Below are 18,315 nucleotides of genomic sequence, written 5' to 3' on the forward strand. Positions count from 1 at the left end.
ACCTGCATCAGTGTCCTGAGCTTGCAGATGACCAACGTTTATATCAAGTTCAATGTAGTAGGGCCTGCTAGTTCCCTTTTTCCCATGGGAGCACTTTTGGGTCTCATGACAGTGTCCAAACCTCCTTCTTCTGTCTTCACGCTTTCCCATTAAAGGTATAAACAATAAAGGTATATAACCATGCACAGTTTTACTGTTTCACTATTTCCAGAATGAACCTGTAATCCATTCACTATGTGCGAGTCACCCAGAACAGAACCTATATCAATTCTCAGGCTTAAAAATGTATATTTAGGGTGGATTCACTAACTATAAATGTCACAGCAAAAGAGTATGTAAGGGTTAAGAGAACAAGATTACTTTTTTAGCAGCTGTCAGCTTAAACAAGTGGTGAACTGTGCAGTTTGTTCTCGGGCTTCAGTACTCTCTTTGTTATTAAGAAGGTAGTGGATGTAGTTGTTGCCATGGTTAGCTTACCTTTGCAAATCCAGTGTGACTTCAAACACCTTGTTCATTAGTGAACAGCAGGTACTCAAAGCAGTATAGTCTTTTGTTATGCACAGATCCTGATATTCACATTCACTTACCTGAAAGACACATGCAAACATGGCTACCTATGATTGTTGGTATACACTTTATGGTCAAAAGTTTGTGAACCTGACCGTCACCCCCATATGTGGGCCTTCCCCAAACTGCTGCAAAAGGTGGAAGCACACAGTTGTATTGGATGTCTTTGTATGATGAAGCATTAAAATTTACCTTCACTGGAACTAAGGGACCCAAACCTGTTCCAGGGTGATGGTGTCCCTGTGCACAAAGCGAGGTCCATGAAGAAATGGTTTGAGACAAGGTTGGAGTGGAAGAACTCGAGTGGCCTGCACAGAACCCTGACCTCAACCCCACTGAACACCTTTGGGATGAACTGGAACACAGACTGCACCCCAGACCTCCTCACTGGACATCAGTACCTGATCTCCCTAATGCTCTTGTGTAACTGCGTACATGTGTGAATGCATAAAACAAGGCCAGCTAGAAATGTTCTCTTGGAAATATCTTACCGCACTCTTTGTTTTACTGAAGAAGATTGCATACAGAAACATACAGAATGGGAAGTGGGACGCGGTTTGGAGCATACAAACACACATAGAAGATAAGAATAAATAAACATATATTAGTGCCTTTTTTTCTGATATAGAACAATGTTCTACATAAGAACAATAAGAATAATTTACTGGCCCTGTGAGTTAGCCAGTGGTATAAATTGCCCAAATTTAATGAGTATAAATGATGTGAAGTTGTGAATGTTTTGCATGGCTGTGCTAATTCTCATTAGGTAAATCAGATAATATACAAAATCAGATTAATCACATATGAAAAATTAAAGACTGTTGATATTGGTTTTTAAAATGACAATAAGCTATCTGTCTACCAGTGGTGGTCCACAAGATTCCTGCACTATCCCTATTCCGTGTCTTTTTTAGACCTTACTAAGGATGTTTGATTGTCCCACCCAATACCCCCAAAACACACATACACACACAAGAGACACACATGCAAACACCACATATTCTCACACATCACTTGGAGGAACAGATAGGCTTTTTGAAGCATGATTATGGCTACTGTAATGAACTTGTGCCCCACAGTGGGGTGATGAATGAACACAATGTTTGACTTGGCTCAAGGATCTGCTGCCCAAGGCAGTCCTGTTTGCACTGTCTCTTTCTTACGCCCCCTTTCATTCTGTCTCTCACTTTCTCCTGGATAAGCTGATGTAACCGCACGACAGAATCGTGCAAATCGAAGAAAGGAGCCCAAGTGGATGGAGCGATGAATCAGTCGGAGGAAGAGTGGGCGGCTGGTAGAACAAGTAGACAGCTTGTGGGAAGGTCACTATTTCACGTGTAGGGAGCAGATCATGAGGGACAAATCACTTGTGCCCATTACGCTCATGTCTGCTACACCTTTCTCGTTGTGGATGAAGGTATTAGTATTCTAGAATGCCACTGGTGGTCAGATATGGGGTGCATTTCCAAGGTATTCAATCCCTCTTTCAGACATGTACAATGAGGATATAGTTAAAGCACAAACACTTTTGAGTGGGAAAGTGGACATTCTAATGAGGACTATTATTTAGTTTGAAAGGCAATGTGCTTTGGAATGTTCATGTTTAGTGTAATGACAGGTTGGAGAGGTGGAGAGGGAGCATGTGCATCCTTGTGACAGATGACGCAGGGAAAAAAGTCAGGAAAAGAAATCAGTTAATTTGCTTTTTCTTTACAAATTACAGGTGGTGTTAAAAGCATGACTATTTTAAAAGTTGTGATGAATAAGTGCAGAATATTTGCATGGCTAGGAACATCTGCTATATACGAGTGAACTGACAAGATGTAACAGTGTATCTCGCATGTGTGTCTATTTGCATAAGCATGTGTGTGCTTCCTGCATGTTGTTGTGCGTTGCGGGTACATCTGTGAGTGTGTGGGAGTGTGTGTGCATCAAAGAGCAATGGACCCTCTGTGTTTTGGGGAACTCTGCTTTGGCTGTCTCCCTGTGGACAGGAAGGTGCCATTCGGAGAAGAATGAGGGACTGTGAGAGTAGACCCTCACACAGAATGTAATGTAATGAATGGCCTCCTTTAATAATCTTTCAGCAGCTACTGTAATCTGCCTCTACCTCTTTTCCTTCCTTTTCACTTTTTTTTTTAATTCCTTGTTTCTCAGGTGTTGAGACAGTAAGCATGTACATGACTCATTTCATTCTTCATGACTGAGTGTGACATCAGTGAAATAACCACATGGGCACATAATATTCAGAGATGAGTTACTCATACAGAGTTGTGTGCGAGATGTAGAGAAGGCGTGTTTTAATTTATATTTGATTCAGACTTTGAAGTTTAAGTGCATTTTTGTTGCATGCCATTGTTCTTACAAGAAATAGTTACAAGAAATGAGCTATATTAAGTCTAGTATTAATTTCTTGTAACTATTTCTTGTAAGAACAATATTCAACCTTGAAATAGCAAATGTAAAACACACATAAAACATATAAAATGGCATTAAAAACAGGTTTAATCTCATAAATATGACATTTTTAAATAAATAATTGTGTAACGTGTTCACACTTCTGCTGCAACAGGGTGGATTGATGATTGTTAAATTGTCAATATATATATCGGCATTTCATGCAAGTATTTCATCTGTACATTGCTAATTAATAAGAGCTAACATATTTTCTGATTCACTTGTGTTCTGATTCACGCTGTGAATGTGTATGATGACTCATGCAACACAGATCTTAAATATGGACACCGGGTACAATTTATTGTAAAGCCTGCCACTATTGCACGACTGAAGTCTTGCAGAACTTGTAAGTAAAAGCTCGCAGAGAGTCGCTTAACTACTTTAATATTAGTCTAAAAAGTTTTTTTTAATTGTTATTGCTATTTAATTGATAGCAAATTAATAGCAACAAAATGTGATTTGCTTCATTAGTCCACATTTTCATTTGCCCGATTATTTGGGCTGAAGGGCAAATTTAGTTTTAAAGACGGTTGACTAGATGCAATTAAAAAACTTGAGAGTATTACACAAGAAAAACCTGGCAACTTTAGAGGGGAGGTTTCAATAATATGAATGGGTGTGTCTTTTGGAAGGACTTACAGTTGAAGCCAAAAGGTTACATACACCTAGGCTAAAGGTATTCAGTCTCAGTTTTTCATAATTCCACACATTTCATGTTCCCATACATTTCTTTTGGCAAATCAATTAGGGCAACTGCTTTGTTAACATTAGAGGTCATTTTAAAACAATCGAATAAAAACATATTTATTTCATCTTTAATATCAGAATTTAATATCAGAACTCCAGTGGGTCAAATGTTTACATACACCAAGTTGCCTGTCTCTTTAAATCCCTTCTGGAGGATTCCAGAAATTGATGTAATTACATTTAGAAGCTTCTTATTGGGCAATGGCATAATTTACAGTTAATTGGGAGTGCACATGTGGCTGTAAAAGGGCCTACCTTTAGAGTCAGTGGCTTTTTGCCCTTGTTTCCCTTTGAAAAATCCAGGCAACTCAGACAAGACCTCAGAAAAATAATAATGGGCCTCCACAAGTCTGACAGTACCATGAGCATCTGTACAAACAATTGAATGCAAAGTTAAAATTTTTTTTTTATATATATACAAACAAAGGAAATGGTAAAGTAGTCATAGGTATCAGGTACCAAAGTATATACAGCCATCATTAAGAGAGTCCTACATCCTGTAAGGCTATTGTGCGAGGAAGAAGCTCCCACTCTAAGACCAGCATAAACAGCCAGACTGAAGTTTGCAGGTGATCAGCAGCCTTTTGGAGGAGCGTTCTCTGGTCAGATGAAACAAAAATTGAACTGTTTGGCCATAATGATCAGAGTTATGTATAGACAAAAAATTGTGATCCTTTTTAAATGCAAAGATTAAGATGAATATGGTATTATGAGGAGGATTATCTAGAAATACTGAAGCAAAATCAGTCAGAAAGGTATGTTGTCTTCCAGCAGGACAGTGACCAAAAGTTGTAACAAAATGGCTTAAAGGCAACAAAGTGAAAGTATTGAATGGCTATCACAAAGCCCTGACCTGAATCCCACAGAAAATTTCTCGATTGAGCTGAAAACGCATGTCCGAGCAAGAAGGCCCACAAACCTGACTGAATTACACCAGTTCTGTAAGGAGGAATGAGCAAAAATTCTGTCCAAAATAATTAGGCTTCATTAGGCATTATTCCCGCCTACATGATACCACATTATTATGTTTAGTCATGTGTCAAAACAGAGGCACAAAGGCAAGTGGGCAGTTGGTTATTTAGGGTTGTTAATCTTGTGCTAACCTTGCTCTGTTGCTTTTTTTTCCCCATCACTGTTCCATTTTTATATGGTCGCCTTAATGGGTGGCTTGATTTAATGGTAATAAGGTTTGCCATTTGATTTTATAATGATGTGTTATATTGGTGTGTTTTCTTGGAGCCCCTTGCTTGTTTTTTTTTTCTTTTCAAGGAGAGCATTTGAGAGGCTAGGCTAAAAATAATGACTTCTCTGCAGGGCTTGAGTTGACCAGCTCTTTCCGCTTCCCCAGAGGAATTAGTCTAAATGCATGTTGCAAAAATTCAACTTTCATTTTTCTCCTCTTTGTCCTTCTGCTGAGACATCAGAAGATGGGCAAAAAATAGATCCTGTTAGTCTGGAATGTACATACAGTGATGTGGAATGTACAGGAAATATTCACAGATGTGTACATGTGTATGCCTATTCTACCAGTAAAAAATGTGGACACAACCGCCCACTATTATTTTAGAATAATAAACAACATACTTGTTTGGAGTACAAAATACTGATTAAAAAATCACCATACTCTTTACATTTGTTCAGAAACAATTTCCATTCCTTGATCAAAATGTCTTTAAGACAATGAAAATGTATATTCAATCTAACTGTCTTCAAATTCTCACTACTGGAAGTGTACATAGTGTGAGGAATAAAACCAGAGACCATTATTAAAAAATAATTCAATGAGTATCATTAGTAAGTAATTACACTGCTCATTCATGAAACTAATTCTGTCTGTGCTATCACCAATATACAAATGTTAATTTTTTTCACTTATATTTATGTGCCATAATAATGAAGCAATTTGGCCGTGTGAGTAGAGAACGCTGCATAGTGAATGTACCGTGTAATAGACCACACACTGGAGGAACCTTCAATTTGGTCTGAGGTTATAGTTTTACTATTTTAAGTTGAGCCAGGAAATGATGCTTTCAAAGAACAAACAGCTCTGGGAAATAATGTCATATCTACATGCCATATAAATGCACTCCTTAAGAGATACTCTATAGGCATAAGATTCAAGTGTGACACACAAGTGCAGTAGTCAGGGTAAAGTACTTCCTGTAATGTAAATTGAAGCTGAGACCTGGCATCCTGTTAAACCTTCACCTTAGCTCTTTCCCCTAAGCCTTTCATACAAGTAGATCAAGCTGCTCTCTCCACTTCTCTCCATCTCTCCCTACCTGTGCCAGGTCCTCTGACAGCTCCAACCCTACTCTACTCGACACAAAAGGAGTTCACGTCTGCGTGGTAGTGCCTCATCAGAGTATAAATGCACCGCTCAGTTGTGTGACTACAGATCACAGTGTGAGCCACACTCCATTTTCTGCCTTTCTGCGCAGGCATCTGGAGTGTCTCCTGATATAATGAATAGCCTTTAGGCAATTACAAACATAGTGTTTGATGATGAATAAATAAAAGAGAAGGAAAACAAAAGGGAGAATGCGGTCTACTGGATTAGGGAACAGATGCTGGGGGTTCTCATGGTGAACAACACTTCCCCCATGCTTGGCAGAGGATTGAGGGCGATCTGTGCCAAATATTTAGTGCTGTCGTTTGGCGGAGCCGTTGTTTTTTTTTTCTTTTTTTGTCACTTTCAGATGATATGTGAAAGAAGAAGCATGACATCACAGCCTGCAGCATGCCCATCAGGAACAATGTGAATCTTCCAACTTGATAATGTCATATCACCTTTCTGAAACTAAGAAATACTGTATGTGATTTCAATGGGTTTATTATAATTACAGGGGATTTAAGACTTGCAGTCTTTTGACAATTACTACAATCGAGTCCAGGAACCTTCCACTGAATTTCTGTTTCACACACATTCCATACCTTTTTAGAAGGGTAACCTCATATTTATTTTACTACCGTGGTATCTCGTATAACATGGAAGAGAATTGATGAGTCAGGTCCTCAGAACTACTGCCCCAACTTTCAGGCCTGGTCCGTTCACCTTTCTGCTACTACAAATACCAACTTTTGAGCATCCTCAGAACTTCTAGTTGACATGCATCATGCTGTCAGTTGAGGTCTGTATCCTGACAGGCTACTGCCTAACACAGAATTATTGACTGTGTTTCCTTTTCAAGGTCTGAGCAGTACACCTGAATGTCCTTTTGTCAAGGCAGTGAGACTTGCTGTGATGGGTTCTTACTCTCCAGCAACTTGCCTCGAGAGGGCTTTTCTGAAGATGCTGACACTCCATTGCCAGTGGTGCGAGTGCTGATGTGCTGCTGTTGTTGGCGTGCTTACTACAGGGTGTAAATGTCCTGGGCCTGGTGACAACACTTCTCTGTGCCTGTACTAGCTGAGGAGTAACTCGGCGCTTGGATCAAAGTAACTTTGGCTTATTACCCCTGCACAGTTTTTTTTTCACAGATACAGTAGAGTTTATTTGGCTCTGAGTATTTTAAGCATTGATATGGTTGAAGTATTGAGACAGAGTAAAACTTTCATACAGTCAGCATTCTACAGTGACCCTGAGGCTAAATGCCTATGCAGAGTCAAGTATATATTTCTCAGTCATTTTTCTCATGCTCAAATAGGTCTCTGGGTCTTGAAAGGATAAACTAACAATTCAGTTGTTCAACTAACAGTTATCCTGGACACAAAGAGTTCTGGTGTAACAGAGTCAAGCCAGTGTTGATCATGTAAGTGACATCTGGGAGTAAAGCTGACTTTGTCCTTAAACTCGTCATAGGTTTTCTCTCCAAACTAGTATCATTATAGATAATGAACATTGCACTTCAGTTCCATAGTCACTGTTTAAGACATTGTAAGAAATGGAGAAAACGCTTTTGTTAAAAAAAAAAAATCAGTTGGTGCCAAAGCTTTTTGTAACACAAGAGAACAAATTCTCCTGAAAACAAACCCATCACGCTGAAACTGTTCACAGCAGGGGCATGCTAAATTTGCTTCTGTCTTCTTTTCTTTATTTATTCCTGCAGCTTCCCCTGTTGTTTCCAGATGCAGCCTTCAGAACAGGACCATAATTTTTCTGCATAGAATAGATACATAACATTCTTTTTCAGCTCTGCTTCCCTAGAGCCTGATGGTACATCTGATCCATGCTAATGCTACTATGCTAATATGGTTTTTTAAAGCTGTCAGGAAATGAAAAAGGTCAGAGGCAGCAAACTGGTTTTTCCCGCATTATCTCTGTGGATGGCCACAATACAGTAATGAAAACTGCTGCCTGTTCCTTTCAGAGCCGTGTTTCTGGGCATGATAAGGTAGATGCGGTTGCAATGTGAGAGGCTAATGGATAAAGATGTCCAACAGGTTTATTCTGTCAGAGCCTGAATTCAATCAGGTTGCCATAGAGCCACAGGTATGACCTGAAGCTATAAAAGTGTCATGTGCTATTAAGAGAAAAATCTGCTATCTAAAAATGACTGAATAAAGAATTCAATCATAGCCTTTTGACATTTATTATATATTTAATATTGTTATAATCTGAGACTAAATTTGGACTAACGTGTTCATTGAAATGAATTGTTCGGTTGTTGAAGGTATGTTGAAAATAATAGAGGTCTTTATTTCCTGCAAAGGTGTAAGTGCATAAATAATGTTATTTCCTAGAGAACATCTGTGCAATTTTGGGGCGTTATAAATGTGGAACTGCTGTGTAGTGTACCCTCACCTGTAAACCACATGATGCTGATGTGGAGCTCATTATAATGAAGGCACACTGCAAGCAATAACAGATAAACATTCAAACAAACCCTCATGGATTTTAACATGGCAGATATGAGAAATAGAGAGTGAAACTGGCAGAGATATATAAAAGAAGGATGGAAGAATGTTTTTTTTTATTATGACTTCCATTCCATATGGCAGATTAAAAAATAGTTTGCCTGTTTTTTTTTTAATTAATTACCTCTGTGTTATTGCTGACTTGTGTAAAAAAAAAAAAAAAAAAAAAAAAATGGAGCATTTAGTTTGAGCCAATTATTTGAGCTAATAGTCTTATGAAGTTATTTTATTAATTACCTGCAAATTGACAGTTTAGCTCTATAAGAATATTAAAAGAAAAAGAATGATTGAGATTTGTTAAAGCAATTTCAGAGCTAATGTGGCTACCCATTCTTTCCTCATTACTTCAAAATTCTCTGTAAGCATTATTTCCACAGTGGTGATTTTTTTCTCTTGGGTCATTTAGAGAACATGACTCTTGCCTCATCAGTCTGGTATCATTCTTACTGTAACTTATAAGACCACGTCTAACAGATGTCAAATACCGCACCGTTTAGCACTGAATGCATCTTCAACTTTTCCCACAAAAGCTTTCTTCTCAACTAGTCTCTCTCTTATACAGGTATTCAACCTCACAGTTCTATGTTATGCGCAAATGGGCAAACTATATAGCACTATTCTTGCATATGCTATTCTGAAAGCAGGGTTAAACATAGCTGGGGAACCTGAAAAAACAACGAGAAGAAAGCATTTCAAATTCACTTATGGACCATGGAGAGCACTCGGCAGAGAGCTTTACAGCCACCGTGGACAAAAACAGCAATTCTAGTTCTGTGTAGTGATGGATAATTACAGAAAAATAGTTTAAACCCCAGAGATTTATGTTGTATCTGGCTTACACTATAAAAAAAACTGGTTGATCTGGTGTACATTTCCTCTGGTCATAGGACACAAGCTGAACCCTGTAATAAGCCTCGGCTGGCTGGGCAATGCAGCCAGACTAATGGAGCATAGGATAGATATGACCAGCTGGTCTCATTAACTGTGGTCCCAGCTGACACTAACACTGGACATTACATCAAACAGTCGTGACCTGAAAACACTATGGGCTTACATGGGTCAAAGGAAATAGCTTTAGCCACCAGGATCTTTTTATAAAGCATCTCTGAGCAAAAAATCATTTACAGCAACTTAAAAAAAATCTTTCACCCAGCTCCCTGAAAATACCCATGGTAAGGATTTTTAATGATTTAAGAACTCTTTCTGCAAATGAATTTTATGTATGATTTATGTATGACAGCTGAACTAGTGAGAGGTTAAACTTAGACGACAGATATACTGTTATAAGCCTGTTGCTTTTTTGGTTAGCATTTAGACAACAGAATGCATGATACAGAACCCAATGGACAACAGTGGTGCATACATCCTGAAAAATGTAGCTAAGATCAGGCCTGTCAGGTGGCAGGCTGTTTCTTTTTTCATTTATTTGCAAATAGAGATGGATCAATTTGTGGTGATTTTCTTATAGACAAAGTGAATACCAGTGAGCTCTATGTCAATATAACAGTAGAGGAAAACCAATTGTTCTTAGCAGCTGATCATTCATGTGTACTCCCTGTTTGGTTCCCTTTGTAATTTATTTGGTCATATTGGCAGTTTTGAAATGTTTCAGTAATATGAGCCCTGTATACTAAAAACAACATTTTTAATGAACCAAAGTTTTCATTAATTCAATAATTCATTCAGCTTTATCCTGGTCAGGGTCCATTGCTTTTCCTTTGAACACTAGACAGGGTGCCAGTCCATCACCGGGTACCACACACAACTCTCACACACACCTAAGGGCAATGTAGTGTAGCCAAATCCACCTACTGACATGATTTAGGTAGGTAGGCAGTCTCTTGGGGCCAAACATGATCTCTAAAAAGAAGAAATTTCTGGGTATAGTCTGTCAGAACACTGGCAGTGAACTGCGGTGAAAATGAGCGGAGCAAGACTACGCCCACAGACTTTCCCTTAAAACCTGCCCTAATTTGCTGAAGTCCTGCACTTTTAACATCTGGAGAAGTAACAGTTTGAGTGAGTTAAGTCTTCATAATGGATGTTTAAATGGTTTTACTTAGGGCTGCCACGATTACTCGATTAAATTCGAGTACCCGATTAAAAAAAAAAATCCTTGATTACAATTTACCGTTTGGAGTATTCAGCACGGCAGTGCACAGAAGAGAGTCCATGCAAAAAACAACAAGGAATGTCAACTGTGTAGGAGCACATTTCATTAGATGTGAAAAACAATGTAGTTGTTTGCCGTCACTGCAAAAATGAACTCAAATACCATAAAAGCACATGTTCAATGCTGCAGCACCTGAATATCCAGGTTTCCCAGATCCTCTGCCTGACACAGCATGGTAAGTTCATTACTGGATAGATTTGAATAATTTTGAATAATCTTAACTTGCACACCCGTTTTGAGCGCAAGCCCGAAAATGATGTGTGTGATGTGTATGATATATTTGCATTGCATGATGAAAGAGTTTTTCACCACTTAAACGCTCATCAGAGTGTCTAATTTAATAGAAAGTAGATAGAAATGATAATTATTCCTGACTAAATGTGAAGTAAACATGTGAATACATGAATATTTTTCCAAACGTGCACCGCGTGTTCATTGCATGTTTCATAATAAAGTCATAACTCCCACTTTGAGTTTGCATGTTTCCATGGTTACCCATCACACAAATCAAGGAATTATATTCACTGTAGCATTTCTATCGTAAAACAGAGGTCAAATATCAAATATTGAGTGATGGAACCTTTCGAATTATATATAGTTTGGCGAGAGTAAGTAATTATCTTTAGCGAACTTATTGTTCACCTAAGTCTATTTTTATTTGTGAATTTTAAAAAATCCTATTATTCAATTGATCTTCAAAATAATCATCAGATTACTTGATTACCAATATAATCGATAGTGACAGCTCTAGTTTTACTGCATGTGTACAGATCCATGCTTAAATGGTATCTCATTTGAAGACTTTATATCCATCCTGGGTTATCTCCATGGCTACCATACACTGGTACACTTTCATGAGGTGTTAGATTGGGTAAGAAAATTTGAAACTGGATCCCATGTAGGCAGCAGAAAAGCGTACACCTTATAACCAGAGATTGCAAGTTTGAATCCTGAGGATGCCACAGCCATAAAGTCTCCAGATGAGCACACTCTTGTTAGAGATCATGTCTGGCCATGTGAGAGTATAAGGCAGGAGGAAACCAGAGTACCAGAAACAAACCCTCAGACATGGACAATATGAGAACATACAAAACTTTATACAGAATTTAACCGGAATCCTGGAGATGTGAGACACCAACATTACCTGCTGCAACCGTAGTACCATGCTGTTTCTTTTTTGACATAATTAACAATTCCAGTTCCTTATAGGCCACTTTCCTATCACATATCACTGATGTCAGTTAGCAAAGATGAAGCATGGATGTCTTTTCTGATGTGAAGACAGCCTGCTGCCTCTTCACGCTGTGAGAACAATATCCACTTGCTCGGCCAAGTCACTTTGGCTTACTGCACTGCATGTGGTTACAGGCCATAAACCACCGTCCTCAGGGACTCTACAGAGACGTGTCTGCAGAACGGTGCTTTAAAGGGTACACCTAGAGGGACCTGCAATGTTTGCTCTGCAAGGATATTCATTATCAGCATTTTATTTCATGTTTAATTTGGTACACTCAATTTATTATCATTACATGTATTCTCATTACATGTTTTCCTTTGAAAAGATAATGTGAAAGTGGGGGAGAGCTCAGACACAGGGCTTTTAAAAGAGGAAACAGGAGGGAGTATAGAATGAAATAAACAGAAATATCTCCACCATCTGGATAGCTTCTGGGCTGTTCCTCTGAACTCGCTACTGTATATCAAATAATGCAGAGGAACCCAAACCTGCCCTAGGCAATCTGAAAGGGGTTAACTAGCAATTATTTCTGTTTAATGTAATATCAGGAGCATCAGTTCATCCTGATAACACCACGGGTTTATTTTCCCCTCTTGCGAAACTCCCACACAACCAAGCACAAGCATATGCAGATGGCATGCCAATGAGAGAATTTTTCAGAGAATTTTTTTTTTTTTTTTTCTAAAATTTTAAAAAAGGGCACAAAAGGGGGAAGATTACTGCCTACTTCAGTGATAATGCTTCTCAGTCTAGTGCTGGATTTTAGACTGAACAAGCAAAACAGGGACTTTTTTTTGTTTTTGTTGGTCCATAAGTGCTCCATCATTTACAGTATATATTTCACCACATTAGACTTAACTGAAATGTAGGTTCTCTGCAGCTGTGTAGCCTGGATTTTAAGGTAAAGGTATAGGCTCTATAGACAGATGTGATTCTTATTCCTCACAATGTTTATATGTAATAACAGAAATGGTTGCTATTTTGCTAACTGCATCTACGGTATATCTCAATAAGCTTATGATCATATTCAGCTACATTTAGAGGTCTTTTACACAACTCTGGGTGGAATAAATAAATGTTTAATAAATGTTTATGTATTTATATAATAAATAAATGCTTTTGTGCACACAAACCAAAAAGGGTAATAGTGGTGGAATCATACAGACATTTTTACTCTCAGTGAAATGGTGGAAATATGCTAAGACAAACTGTGAGTGCACAAACAACGACAGAGTCTTTGTGAATACACAAGGGAGTCCCACACAATAGGATCTCTTGAAGGGACTTTAAAAAAAAGTGAATTAAGTGGAGCTGTCAGAAATTTGAAAAGGCTTTTGAATAGAGAAATGATTCTTTCAGCTTCTATCCATCTCTTTCTTTCTTCTTTTCTCGTCTGTCTTCTCTCCAACACTTTCATACTCTTTCTCCATCTCTGTGTTTTCTCTGATAGTATATGCAGCGGCTTCCACGTCTTTACTACTGAAACTTATAAGTACCCTTCACCCCAATAACAGCACCACTGTCTGGATATGCAAAAATCTGTCATGTATGAGTCTATCTGTAACAGTTCATGTCATGTTCAGACAATATAATTTCTGACAGTCATTTGTTGTCAAACTGTTTTTAAGCTCATGGTCTCTGCCATTATATCAGTTTCAAACCTTTTACAAAATTTTAGTAAACACACTGTAATTGTGTATACTTCAAAGTTGAGCATAGAGAACCAGAACTGAGGTCAGGAATCATCTCGTTCCCTCTAAAGCAGATGGGAATTAAGAGTCTAATTGATTGGAGCGGTGCCTTAGATAGAGAGAAGTAAACAGATTGTCCTAGTACTTACTCATTCCTGACACTTTGTGTGCCTGCCTTCCTTTAGTTGTTTATTTGAACATCTGGATCATGCAGATGCTGGTACTATGTGGCTTTTACCATCCTGACTGTCTCAAACTGTCAGCACACCAACTAAATGACAATACCATTTTCTATATTTTCTGTAATTTTATTGCTCCATTCAGCACTAAAAGCTACTTTTGTATAACAGAAAGTCAGTAGTTACTGTATATGCTGGCTACCACTTGTCTGCCAGATTACTTAGTGGCTGTTAATTGAAACCCGTGTATAAACATAATGAAAGTATAATAAATAATTAAAGAGAATTAAATTAAAGAAAAAATAGCTCCTTTTATTCTTCACAAAATGATTGTCTGTCTAAAAGAGGGGACCTCCTGCCCTGCACAGTTTGAATTTTTATCTACTGCTGACGCACCTCATTCACCTGAGCAGCTCATTATAAAACCCTGAATGAGGTGGCCAGGTGTGGTGTAGGTATGAAAAACTCAAACCGTGAAGTGCAGGGGATTCCCAGTATGAAAATGGTCTAAAATTATAGCCAATATAATACAATATCACAGCGCAGCTCTGCTAACAAGCCATTTGGGGCTGTTGGTGAGCCATTAATCAGAGAACCTGCTTATAAACTGGGAGATATTTTGACTTTGTTTCTTACTAGCTTCTAATCCCCTGCTATCTAATGGGCTTGCACATGATCAACGTCCTGCAAATCTGTCCCTGCATTTTACATTGGGCAAAAGTGTCAGCTATATTACATGGCTACTATACAAAATCCTGTGAACAGTTTATTAGCCTTAATAAGTAATGCAAGTTTTGAAGCTCTGTTGGCAGAAGCAATTCCACTACTTCATCATTACACCAAAATTCCAATTACAGAAGAGGATTAAGTTCCAGCGAAGGTGGAGGGACTGGGAGACAAAGAGAACGGAATCTCTGTTCTTATTTTCTTCTACCACTTGGTTGCATGTGGGATTATAAAATAAATTTATTAGGAACAGATAGTCCTGCTTCAGTGTTTAGCAGGACTTGATAGCTGTGTCACAAAACTAATCAAAGCATTTCACAGTGCAAAATAATATCAGAATTAATAATGAGCACAAGTAGTCCACTAGTTGAGTGCTAGTTACAGTATGTAACCACTTTATCGAATTCTTTGGCCAGACAAAAAAAAAAAAATAAATAAAAAAAAATCAGGCAAAACTTAATTTCCATTAAAGTGTGAATCTGTGGTATGATGCTGTCTCTTGTCTATTTCATAGCACTCTCTTTGAGACACAGCAAAGCCAAGTGTGCCAATATTATCATTATTAGTGAAAATAGCACGTATAATACTAATACATGTCTGCTTATTAAATCACAAATGAGGTTCTAGTGCTCTATGTGGGTTCTACAATGCCATTTTTCCTATGTAGTGAGCACACACAGTATAGTGAATTGGAAGCTATTTGACCTGTATTACATGGATTTTAGTCTAAAAAATGTAAAACAAGACATTACTGTAAGTAAATAAATGAAATGAATCTGAAACAAGTTTGTGATAATGATGGTACTGATTTACTTTCACCTTTTGTAATTTATGTGATATAAACACATAGCGTAATGCTACAGCTAAAGTTCACTCTGTGTGTAGAAGTGTAAAGTGTAGCTTCTATTTTATTTTTTCCCACAGCTTAAAAAGAAAAATGCTATTTTTCTCTTATTGCATTAGTGCTCTTGAGCGTCTGTTTTAAGTAAATAAGTAATTGATTGATCCACAGTTCCAGGGCCCCTTGTTTGATTCTGAGCTTGGGTTAATGTCTGTGTGGAGGTTTGCATTTTCTTTACATGGATTTCTTTATCCCATTACCCAAAAACATGCCAGTAGGTGGATTGACAATACTAAACTGAATGAGTGTGTGAATGTGTGTGCATGATGCCCTGCGTACTATGTGCACCATCCACCCTGATCGCAGTAAAGAGATTACCAAAGATGAAATATTTTTATATGCATTTTGTACCCAATTAATTGAAATTCCCACTGCTAACAATAATGCCATTTATTCTGATTTAATATTTATTATTTTTAGAAGGGCTCTGATTACCAGCAAGAAATCTAATTAGACAGGATATTATTAGGAAGAAATAATCTTCTCAGATAAGATCGCAGATATTTTGCTTTACATCCATTAATGTAGAGATATCAAAATTCAAATCTAAAATGAAAATATTTTTCATTGTAAACATATACAGGGTGTCCCAGAAGTCTGTATACATAGGGGAGATTAACACTTTTTAGCAAAAGGTCTTCCAAAAAAAAAAAGAGCAAAAAAGCTAAAATTTCCAAGACTATTAGTGTTTTGGTGTAGACTCCATTACATCTGTGATAAAAAGTCTAAGTAATTACAGTTACACTAATATTCACAGTTTTGCAGTAATATTTTGTTTGGTTGCTTAGCATTTCTGTTTTTTCTACTTTCTGTTAAGCAAGTAATGCAAGGGTAAAAAAGCGCATCCACTTAAATGGTAGATTAATTTGCTACTTTTTGGCTGTGTGCCTCTGCTTGACTCACAGTTTGGTAATTTGGAGAGTGTGTTTCTGCGAGCTGTAAGTGGATTAGTGTTTGTAGTCAAACTTCAGAAGCACCCATGGACGCATGTGCTAAAAGGAGGCTTTCTGCTTTGGAATTTAAGATTCTGGAATTGTAATGACTGAAATTAAGGCCCAAAATTGCTTGGAAAATTAGCTTGTCCAAACATGCAGAGAAACTCAATTACATATCCAATTAATGTCGGCCGCATCTCACCAGGGCAAGAGCTGTAACAATTTTCATTAGTCGACCTCCAAAGGAATATTATGTTTGAATAATCAGCAAGATTGGCCAGGCATGGAGTGCAAACGATGGTCCCTTGAAAGACTTTGTAAATGGTTGAAATGCATCTTCTCAGCTTGCTGGCTGCACTACAGATTGCTGTTTTGCATGTGATTGATGTGGTAGACTGTGCTAGTCTGGTTGACATAATGACAGTAGTATTTGTAGACAGGCAGCTCCACATAGTTCGCCTGTCTGCAAGCACACAGCCTAATTTATCAAGCTGTAAAAGGAAAACAAGTGAAGAGTCATGAAAAAAAATCCTCCTGCAGTGAGCCGTGCATATGTGTGCTGTGACTTGCTGATCCCAGTAGTCCAATCATTTCTAGTGGCAGTTTGCCCAAATCTTGTGGCTGTGGTAACCATTTTCCTTCTTTTTTTAACATTCTATTTCCCCCCATGTGCTTATTCATCATTTGGCATTTCTCCTGTGGTTGGCAGGTGTAAAACAGTGCCACTCGAAACACACTGCATCTGATTAACTCTTTCATTCTTTTGGCTGGCTGAAGGATTAAGAGCACTTTGTCTATGTCTCACTGTCTCTCTTTCCTTCCTTCTCTTTCCCTCTCAATGTCCCCCCCTCTTTGAGGTGCTGCTGGTCAATAATGGATGAGAGCATGCTCACTGCCCCCTGACAGCAGGGCAGCAAACGGAGCAGGGAACCCTGCCTGCCTATACTGTGAATAATGCAGAAGGCCAAGGGCCGTGCTCACTACCAAGTGATGTTCCAAGAGCAGGTTAGCTCTTTAGTGCTTGCTCGCTAGGACTACTACAGACAGACGGAGTCCTGACTCAAGACCAGCATTCCCGTTCAGGGACACATGCTGAATACAGGGCTCTTCAAGGCCTTACATCATGAACAGAATGTAGAATATATAAAGAATTAAGGATATATTATGTATTTAGGAGCAAGCTAGATGGTCATTGAGATGCTGGCAAGATCCGATTTCTGGCGATTGCAGTGTCATCAGGACTCATGCTGATATCATGAACGCAGGTTGGAAACATTTCTGCTGTTTTCTGATGTCTGTCCTAACTCTCCATTCTTGTGCTGTGAATGTAGATTTTTTCAGGCTCAGATATTGGTAGGTTAAAAATATTGTGTGAAAAAAGGATGTGTCTTCAAGGGGGGTTGATTGTACTTCACCATAACTCTGGTCTGTGTCAGCAGTTTTAAAGATCCATGACAGATAGACACCTATTTTGAGGCATATGAAGGCTGTGATTATTATAATTTTTTGTCGTGATCATTAGATGGCACTTTGTCTCAGACAATACCAAAGTGCTCAACTGAGCTGTGAAATCATGCAGACCAGCTGTGTAGTACATGGCATATCAGTGTTAAAAGGAAGAAGCCCTGCCATCCTTAGCTCCCAGTAACAGTACTTCCTTGGGGACTGACAGCCGCTGACAGTGCATGGCCCAGCTGGAGCTGAAATCCTTAAGGGATTTCATAAGGGTTTGACAGCCAGACTGTGGAAGTTAATTTAATGCCAGCATAACCGTAAAAAACACAAGCCTTTGTGTTTAAATATTATGAGCGTTTTATGTGTCTACTAAGATATATATTCAGAACA

General features: G+C 38.3%; 1 protein-coding gene across 2 annotated transcripts in view; it reads left to right on the forward strand.

Moving 5' to 3' along the window:
- tafa3a (TAFA chemokine like family member 3a) overlaps positions 1-18,315 on the forward strand; it is a 68,362-nt gene that overhangs the window by 13,503 nt on the left and 36,544 nt on the right. Inside the window, exon 1 of one of the 2 annotated variants that reach the window (XM_026924026.3) lies at positions 16,179-17,735. The exons of the other annotated variant lie outside the window; for it this stretch is intronic. The gene's annotated coding sequence lies outside the window, so the exon portion shown is untranslated. Of the gene's footprint in view, positions 1-16,178; positions 17,736-18,315 lie in introns of those variants that run through there. 2 annotated transcript variants of the gene reach the window in all.

The sequence above is a fragment of the Pangasianodon hypophthalmus genome, chromosome 2, assembly GCF_027358585.1.
Source record: "Pangasianodon hypophthalmus isolate fPanHyp1 chromosome 2, fPanHyp1.pri, whole genome shotgun sequence".
NCBI lineage: Eukaryota > Metazoa > Chordata > Actinopteri > Siluriformes > Pangasiidae > Pangasianodon > Pangasianodon hypophthalmus.